Raw genomic sequence first — 9,136 nt, 5'->3', positions numbered from 1 at the left:
GTGAATTTCTCCTCTCAGTGCCGAGCCTGCAGATGAATGTGTGGGCGTGCTCAGTCAGCCCAGCATGCTTGGGTGCAAGTTCAAGGCTTTGTGACTCCCTTGATGCTGTGGGTGACATGACCTCTCTTTACAGTCGGGATTCAGACTACAGTGTCTTTTTTTTGTTAGCATATTCTTTTCAGTTCTGCTAATGATTTGGGAGTGGACACATTTTTCTTACTCCCTTTCTTTTTTTTTTTCCTTTCTTTTTCTTTTTGTCTTTTTCGTTGTTGTGAGAGTCAATAGGCCCTTCTATGCCAGCTTCAAAAACTACTTATCTGAAGGGTCTTACACAATGGAGAACTAACTGACTAACTATGTCATGGGAAAGAATCCAAGGCATTTAATGGAGAAATACTGTCTGCTTGCCTACTTCTTAGAGATGGTAGATATAGTCTTGATTAAATAATCAAGTAGGGAGGGGCTGGGGAGATGGCTCAGCAGGTAAAGGCACTTGGCGCCAAGCCAGATGACCTGAGTGCAATCCTGGGGACCACATAGTGGGAGGAGAGAACTGACTTCTACAATTTATTCTCTGATCTCAACACTCACATAATGGCACATGCAAGCCACCTCCACCACAATAAATAAATGTGATAAGACATTTAAAAAAGCAAAGCACTCATTTGCATATAAATGAGAAGCATACAATAGCATACACATTTGAAACATATTTTGATTACTTAATGGCTATTTCTATTAAAGCTGGTGTGAAATCTAGACCATCTTCTACAGGTTTCTGGAAAAAAGTAAACCGCACTCTCTGCATCCTCCAACCCTTATCACCAACCTGGGAGGATGAGACAGGAAGATTGCAAATTTGAATCCAGTCAGAACGCCATAGAGAGATCCATGTGTTTGTGCTGGCAGGTGGGGAAGGGGATGTGCTGGGTGAGAAGCAGTCGCTGGAAAAAAGTAGTTTTCTAGCTTAGTACATGACTTATCTATTTCAGTCCCATGCTAATGAAAAGTTTGTTTTTGAAAACTTCTGCACTCCTTGTTTTAAAGTGTATACCTTTGGTCTTGTCAATGTGCTGGCTGCTAAGTTGAATTCTGGGGGTTATTTGGCTCCATACAGTTCTGGATTGCATCTTCAATCTTGCAATTCCTATGTTGAAAGCTAAAGGCCAGGGTACATGGCCTTTCTGCTTGTTCCTTGCTGGGGCTTTCTAGCCTACAGAATAAGGAATATATTTCTGCTATTTGCAATATATTCACCCAGGCTAAGGCATGAATGGGCTATGAATATGTTAAATGTAGACTCACAAGAGCTGGAGCTATAGCTCAATGGTAGAACAATTGCCTAGCACATGCAAAGTCTTGGGTTATCCCCAGTGTGGTAGGGGACTGGTGGTGTGGAGGGAGGAAGGGAGGAAGGGAGGGAGGGAGGAAGGGAGGGAGGGAGGGAGAGAAAGAGAGGATGCACGTGGAGGTCATGAGACCATGATAGCTCAACCCTCATGGATGGAATTAGTGTCATTATAAGAGAGGTTTGACCAGGCCTGATGAAGCATGTCCCCAGCACGTGACAGGCTGAGAGAAGAGAATTATGCAGCAAAGTCAACCTCAGCTACATAGTGCTTTGGATGTGAGCTTGGGAGAGGAGGATATGGGGTAGGAAGAAAGGTTGGAAGGGGAGAGGGCTCTAGATAGTGTCAGAGCACATGCTCAGAATACATGAAGTCCCCAGTGTGGTCTTTCAGCATCATTATGGAGAAACAAAAAAGAAACCAAAATGGCTTTGAGAGTCTTTAGTCTTTCTGCCATTTGAGGACACAGAGAAGATATTATTTATGGAGCAAGGCCCCACCAGATGACAAATCTGCTTGTTCCTTGCTGGGGCTTTCTAGCCTATAGAATAAGGAATATATTTCTGCTATTTGCAATATATTCACCCAGGCTAAGGCATGAATGGGCTATGAATATGTTAAATGTAGACTCACAACCATTCTTTAAGAGTCAGTGTTTCCCCACAATGTCCTAAACTAACCACTCTGTAGAAGCAGACTATTTTTTGAGAGCATGGTGTTTGGGTTCAAATTTTGGCTTTGCTATCAGCTAGGTACATAGCCTTGATCAAATTGTTTCACACTTTGTGCCTAGGTTTCTTTATTTGTAAAATGTAATAACTCTGCTATTTAATTTGTTCTGCAAATGAAATAAATTGAAATCTTTAAAATAGTGCTGTGGACATATTAACATGCGCAATTAGGATCAACAAGCCACAAGAAACACAGGAATAAGCCAGGTGTAGTGGTGCATGCCTTAAGTCCCAGCACTTGGGAGGCAGAGGCAGGCAGATCTCTGTGAGTTTAAGACCAGCCTGGTCTGCATAGAGAGTTCCAGAACAGCCAGAGCTACAAAGTGAGACCCTGTCTTGAAACAACAGAAATACAGGAATAGAAAAAGAAAAAAATTAAAAGGTTCCTAGAATTTGTACTTGTGTATTTGGAAAACTGAAGGGAGTATCATCAAACTAATAAAACAAAAAAGGCAATTATAAACCTCACAGAATTCCAATCTTCCCCAGGACAAAATAGATTGAATACAGAAGCAGGTTTAAAATTAATTTAGATAAATTCTTACAGAATGAAAGCATTAGAAGTTATTGGTAGATCTAGAGGTGGTCTGTGGAATATAATTACTTTTCTGGGGTGCCATATAAGGAACCAAGAATTTGCTGTTAACATATCACAATGACCTTGCAAATTTAACTTAGAAAACCGCTTGCTAAGTTCCTAAGATAGAACTATTAAATTAGAATCTCTAGAGATGGCGCCTGGGCTTCTTTTAAAGTTTCCCAGGGCTTCAAAACTTGCACGGGGTTTCAGAAACAGCCAGGTAGTAGACTTCAACCCCTTTTAACGACTTTATTTTTTAAAGTTTTTGTGTCTGCTGCGTTGTGCCACGTTTCACAGACTTCTGTGGGATCACCTCTCGCCATTTCGTTAAAGAAAATGCTTGACTACAATAAATGTTAGATAACAGTAACACACATAGTAAAGTTCTTTGAAACAGTTCTTTCTAGATCAAATCAGCAGAAATTCCTGGGCCTTGACGACTCTAAAAGAAGAAGGACCAGCAAGCACAGCATGGTTAAATTAAGGCACTGAGCAGTAGGTACAGGAAGCAAGCTGACTGCTTTACAATTTCTGAACCCTTGGCATTATCAGTATTCTGCCCCTACCCTACCCCCTCCCTCCCGCTTTACAAACTCTCCAAATATCAAGAAGCTGCCCTACATCTCAAAGCTGCCCTGGGTCAGGCTTCCAATAGAACCCACTGACTCTGTGCAAAGGCATTTCCAGACAGGATATCACGCTCCACAGCGTCTGCCTGAGCGCCAATTTCAGTCTGCACCTCTGCAACCGACACAGCCGACCAGCCAGCTGCAAAGCGCCGCCTAAGCCTGGACGCGCAGGCGCACGAACGGGGCGGGAGCCCTAGTCTAGGAGGTGGGACTAACTGTTGAATTCGGTCTCTCATTGGCTGTTTTTCCAAGGCTCCGCCCTGGGTGGTGGAGGTGGTGCGTGGGCCACGTCAGGCAGCCGTGCGGGTTGTGCCTGTGGCAGAAGTGAGGTAAGCTATGCGGCGTGGCTAGCCGTCCACGGGCAGCCGCTGGGTGGACAGCCGACACATCGGGGTCGCCTGCCGCGGCGGCCACGGGGGAGAGGGCGGCGGAAGCCGAGTTCTTGGGCTGGGCTGCAGGCCGGCGGTGGAGCATGTGGCGGCAGGGCCGGGGCGCCGCGGGAGGCAGGCAGGGCGCTTAACCTGCTGCGGGTTTTGCTGGCCTGGCGCCCGGCTCCCGAAGGACCTGGCCTTGAGCGTTTCCCAGGTCCGAAGCGTCGGAGCCGGCTGGCTGTGGAGGGACTTGGCGGCCCAGGCGGTCCGCACGATCCGGGTGGCTTACCTGCCTCAGGTTGCAGTTGTCCCTCTCCTTGACAGGGTCTCTGGTCCGGGGCAGTGCAAGGCGTTCTGGTGCCCTCCTGCTTGGCCTGGGGTTACTGTCCTCATTACTCGGGACTCAGATGTAGGTTATGTCCACCTTAATGCATAGGCTATTGGGTGAGCAGAGCCGGTTTTCTGACTCAGGTCCCTGGCTCTCAGGAGTTTATGTGTGAGACTTCCGAATGTCAAGCAGCTAGGTGGAGGCTTGCAAGCACCTGCTGTTTGGAACCACTTACTCTTGAGTTTGTTTCAGCCATGGTGCCTTGATCCCTTCTTTGGAGGTTTTGGATTTAGTGAAGCCATCCTCTCCATTATGCAGTCATTGACTCATTCATTGCAAACTTTTAAAATGAGTTCCTTGAACGACATTCCCTGCCTTTGCTTTCAGTTTAATGCTACCCGTGCCGGTGGGTGTCTGAGTTGACAAGATTTGAGGTTTTTTTTTTCCTCTGTTGTTGTGGTTCATTTTCAGGGTCTAGATTTAGATGCAAAAGATGGAGTTCTCTAGGACCTCGTTCAGAGGTTCTTTTTACCTTCTTATAAGCCTTAAAAAAAAAAAAAAAAAAAAACATGGGCCCTGATGTGGTAAATCCTAGTAACTGCCACTAAAGACCACAGACGAAATGGTGGGAAAAGGAATGATTACAAGTCTTCTGTAATTTTGGAATGTTGAAGGAGAGATGGCATAGAGCAGATTTACTGAACTGTGTTAGCAATTGGGAACCAACTAAATTAAAAACACTTCACGAATTTTGTGCTTATGTATTCACTAACAGTTTTGACTAGCAAGCAAGTGCATGGTTACAATTTTGATTGACATCCAATTTCTGCGAAGAAAACACCAACCATGAGTCATCTAAATTTTGAAGTGTTATAATCGTGAACTCTTTAGTTACATATAAAGGTACCCTCTAGAGACAATTAGACAAGAATGCAGTTTTCAAAGCCTTTGACTTGCTTTGGTTATAAATGGTAGCCAAAACATTTGCCTTACTTTTTTTTTAACTTGATAAAAAATATCAATAGTTAATATTTCTTCCTTGTCAATACCTTGCTTAGTTTTTTCCTGTGTTTTTTTAAATTAAAAATATTTAAACATTTATTGTATCATGTTAATATTTGGTAGGTTTTAGTTGCTTGATGCCTCTAATTGAAGCCTGATAACTCAAAAGTGAATAAATTATTTCTTTAAGGTACAAAATACCTGTAGAGATCAAATAGTTATTTCAAATGGTGATTGATTAATGGTACTTACTAGCAGAACAGTTCACCCCTTCCTAGTGTGAAGTAATTTCTCAGGTAATTATTTTGATATTCTGAGCCTTGTGATACCTTTTGACATTGTCCATAAACTGTTAGTTGAATTAATATTAGGGGTATAAATCTATTACAATCACTACTAGGAGTAAGCATAATATGTAGAGCTCTTTCATATGATACAATACAGCATAGCTTTAGAGATACACTTTAAATCGGTGATTCGTAAATCATGTGTACCATTTTCATCATGGGAAATAAGAATTGCTAAGCTAATAGGACAAGTGATGTTTGTCAGCTTTCCTTATTTAAATTGTTTAACATAAACTTTTCCAACAGTGTACATCCCATCCATTTTCAACACTAGATTAACATATTTTAATATGTGGCCTTTTAATTTTTTTAATCTATTTTAAGTCTCATAGAAAGAAATGCAATGGCATTTGTGACTTTATCATTTTGCTACATACCCTAGACTGGCCTTGAACTCTTGGCAATCCTTCTGCCTTAGTCTCTCAAGTGCTGGGATTATATGTGATGTCTGGTTATCTTTCTATTAATTGTCTTTTGTCCTTTCTGCCTATAATACTGTGAGCACAACAGCCACAGTAATTTTTTTTAAATGTGAGTTGTATTTCTTTCTTTTGCCTGAAATCCTATATTGGCTTCTTTCTCTCTCTTCCATCCCAAGTTATCTTAAAGGCTTACTATGATCTGACCCATTTTTGGCCACTTTACTGCAATTTCACCTCAGTCAATTATTTTCAAATGAGCTTGTTCCTCATTCACATGAGACAGGTTCTCACCATGGCTTTTGTCTTGCTTTTTTCCCCCTGCCTGAAGTTCTCTTTTGAGACTGTGGCCTGTTCTGCTCCATTACCTCCTTTAAGCCTTGGCTCAACTGTAAACTCTGTTAGTGAGCCTTTTCTTGCCCATCTCTCATAAAACTGGAATCCCTTCCCAGTGTCACCTCTTCTTGGTTACATTTTTTACAATGCTGTGATTTACTGTTTTTTTTTTTTTTTTTTTTTTTTTTTTTTTTTTCTGCTGCTTGTCTTCTCTCTTTAGACATACTCTAGCAGGGCAGGAGATCTGTCTCACAGTGCTTCATACAGTGCCTGGTACATCTAGAAATTTGTATATTAAATATATATATAGACATATAGACATGGTATTGCAACTTTTTGAAGGCCCAGGTTTCTCTCCATGTCTTATGGACAAGCCCTTGAACTATTTGTGAGCTGTCATGTGAGGACATTTTTGGCTTTCTGTGGCAAATGCCTTTGTCATTCACTTTTTTTGGGGGGGAGGGGTCTTCCTAGACAGGGATTCTCTGTGTAGCTTTGAAGCCTGACCTGGAACTCGCTCTGTAGACCAAGCTGTCCTCAAACTCACAGAGGTCTGTCTGTTTCTGCCTCCTGGAGTGCTGAGATTAAAGGCATGTGCCACCACCGCCTGGCTATGTAATCCACTTTTTAATTTGAATTTTTATTATTAGGCAGGGTTCTACACCAAGGCTCTATGTCTTTACAAGAAAAGTATCGTGGTCTTTAACTGCATTGGGTACTTGCTCTTGGCACAGAGCAGAGATGTCACTATGTAATCTGCATCATATGTTTACAGTGAAGCTGATGGCTAGAGGTGTGACTTAGTGGGAGAACACTGGCCTAGGATGTGCAAGGCTGTGGCTGGATTCTGCAGCACTGCAAAAAGCAAACCAAGACAAAACAAAAGCAAAGCTGATGGGTGGGGCTGTGGCTCAGTTGATAGAGCACTTGCCTATGGTAGTGTGAATCCCACAAGAGTCTGGTAAAGTTCTCTGGTAAAGGTAGCTGTTCCAGCTACCTTCACCCAGGGGTGAAGAAGCACCACCAGCAAGCCAGAAAAGAGTGTGCAGGAGCAGGAGAGTGAGATACCCTCTCTCTCAGCTTATAAGTTGTCATGTAGGCAGGTAAAGACCCTAGGACTTGCTGCCCCTGAAGTCATTGGCTAAACAGGTAGAAATCTCACACTCCCCCCCTTTTTCTTTTCTAATAAGAAGGTCCTAATCCTAACAAAACTATTTACAATAGGAACAACTATCAAGTATTGTGCCGAAGAAAGAAAAAGTAATAACATAATAATAAACAAATGTAATAATAAAATAACAAAAATTAAGCAAAAAATACATACTAAATGACCAGTTCATCGGTAACTGGCAAATTATAGAGAGATTATTCCAATAGCTGTCCTATCCTGGAAAGTCTAAGTCTTGTACCTAATATGCCCTAGCTAAGATATGACATTGTAACTGTAACTTTCTAACCTTCAACCCCATCAAAGACCTGAGAAGGAAAATATTACCTGAATAAGCAGTAAGTGCAGGCAAATATCTTCTGAAAGATACAAGAAGTGACAGAAACAGTTGGCTGCCTGGATAGTCACCCAGTGTTTCTCTGTAGTGTTGGGGCATCTCATGTTGGCTATAGCCTAGAATATCTGATAGACCATTTTCAGAAGCAGGAAAATTTGAAAGACTGTTCTTCCCTGTCTTGGCAAGGTTCAGCAGTCACTTTTCCTTGTATTCTGCTCGTCCAGATTGGACAGCATGCTTGCTGCCCCAAAAGTCATTGGCTAAACAGATTGAAATCCCACAACAGGCTATATCCCCAATGTGACATCATGGTGATGGAGTGGCCCAGCACTCAGGAGATAGAGACATAAGGATCAGAATTCAAGGTCATCGTAGGCTATTTGGGAGATCCTGGCTAGCCTGAGCTACCCAAGACTCCATCTCAGCCAACCAGCCCACCAGCCAGCCAATACAATAATAACAACACAAAAGCAAAACTGAAGTGGCTGATATGAAAGGGCTACAGTATAAGGTATACAAACTTCAAATCTTTTTAAAATTGTTGAAACTCCCCCCCCCCAAACAAATCTGAGTATATCAGATGAGAGATGTTTTGCTATTCAAAATAAAAGTATTTTAAATTTTAATATATGGCATAATCATCTTATAAAATCACTTTAAACCATGAAATTATGATAATGAGCATCAAATTTAAAATGAATGATTCTGAATAAAATTTATAATCTCTTAAGTGCCTCACTTTGCTTTTGTTGCATGCTATTAACAGAATCTTCTTTCAAACAGGAGTGATACATGATTATATATTTTTTAAGCAATGAATATTGAAATCTTATCATTTTTAGTTACTTATTTTACCCATTTTAGTCTTTTAAAGTCCATATTTATTTATTTGCTTTTGTGTGTGTGAGTGTGTGTGGTGGGGTGTATACAAATATCACTTATGAAGGTAGACATCAGAGGACAACTTGTGGGAGTGGTTCTCTCCTTCTACCATGTGGGTTCCTTGGATTAGCTTCATGTTTTCAGGCTTGGTGGTAAGCACCTCTGCCTGGTGAGCCATCCTAATGCTCATTTTCTTTCTTTTGCTCCCTCCACCCCCCTTCACTGTATAGCTCTAGCTGTTTGGAACTTGCTATATAGACCAGACAGGCCTTGAATTCACAGAGATCTACTTATTGCTGCCTCCCAAGTGCTGAGATTAAAGGTGTGTGCCACCATGCCAGGCCCATTTTCTTTCTTTGCCTTTTTTGTCTGTTTTATCCCCTATTTTTTTTATTTGAAAAATAAAAAATAGATTCTTCTCTCATACAAATAAATCCATTCCCAGCTTCCTGTATCTCCCCTCACTTCCTTATCCACCCCACCCCTTCAAAAAAGAACAGTCTTCTAAGAGATGACAACCAACATGACAAAACAAAATATAATAAGACAAGGCAAAAGCCCTTATATTGAAGCTGGACAAGTCAACCCAACAGGAGGAAAAAAGTCATAGGAGCAGGCAAAAGGGTCAAAGACATTCCTGCTCCCACTGTTAGGAGT

At 41.7% G+C, this 9,136-nt stretch overlaps 1 protein-coding gene across 3 annotated transcripts in view; it reads left to right on the top strand.

The window, feature by feature from the left end:
* Nucleotides 1–3,547: 3,547 nt before the first annotated feature.
* Nucleotides 3,548–9,136, top strand: part of Focad (focadhesin) — a 293,087-nt gene continuing 287,498 nt past the window's right edge. For all 3 annotated transcript variants that reach the window (XM_035439808.1, XM_027400387.2, XM_035439809.1), the window contains exon 1: nucleotides 3,548–3,618. The gene's annotated coding sequence lies outside the window, so the exon portion shown is untranslated. The remainder of the gene's footprint in view (nucleotides 3,619–9,136) is intronic.

The sequence above is a fragment of the Cricetulus griseus genome, chromosome 2 (assembly GCF_003668045.3).
Source record: "Cricetulus griseus strain 17A/GY chromosome 2, alternate assembly CriGri-PICRH-1.0, whole genome shotgun sequence".
Lineage (NCBI taxonomy): Eukaryota > Metazoa > Chordata > Mammalia > Rodentia > Cricetidae > Cricetulus > Cricetulus griseus.
The sequence above is the reverse complement of the archived record's forward strand: the minus strand, read 5'-3'. Positions and strand labels throughout refer to the sequence as shown.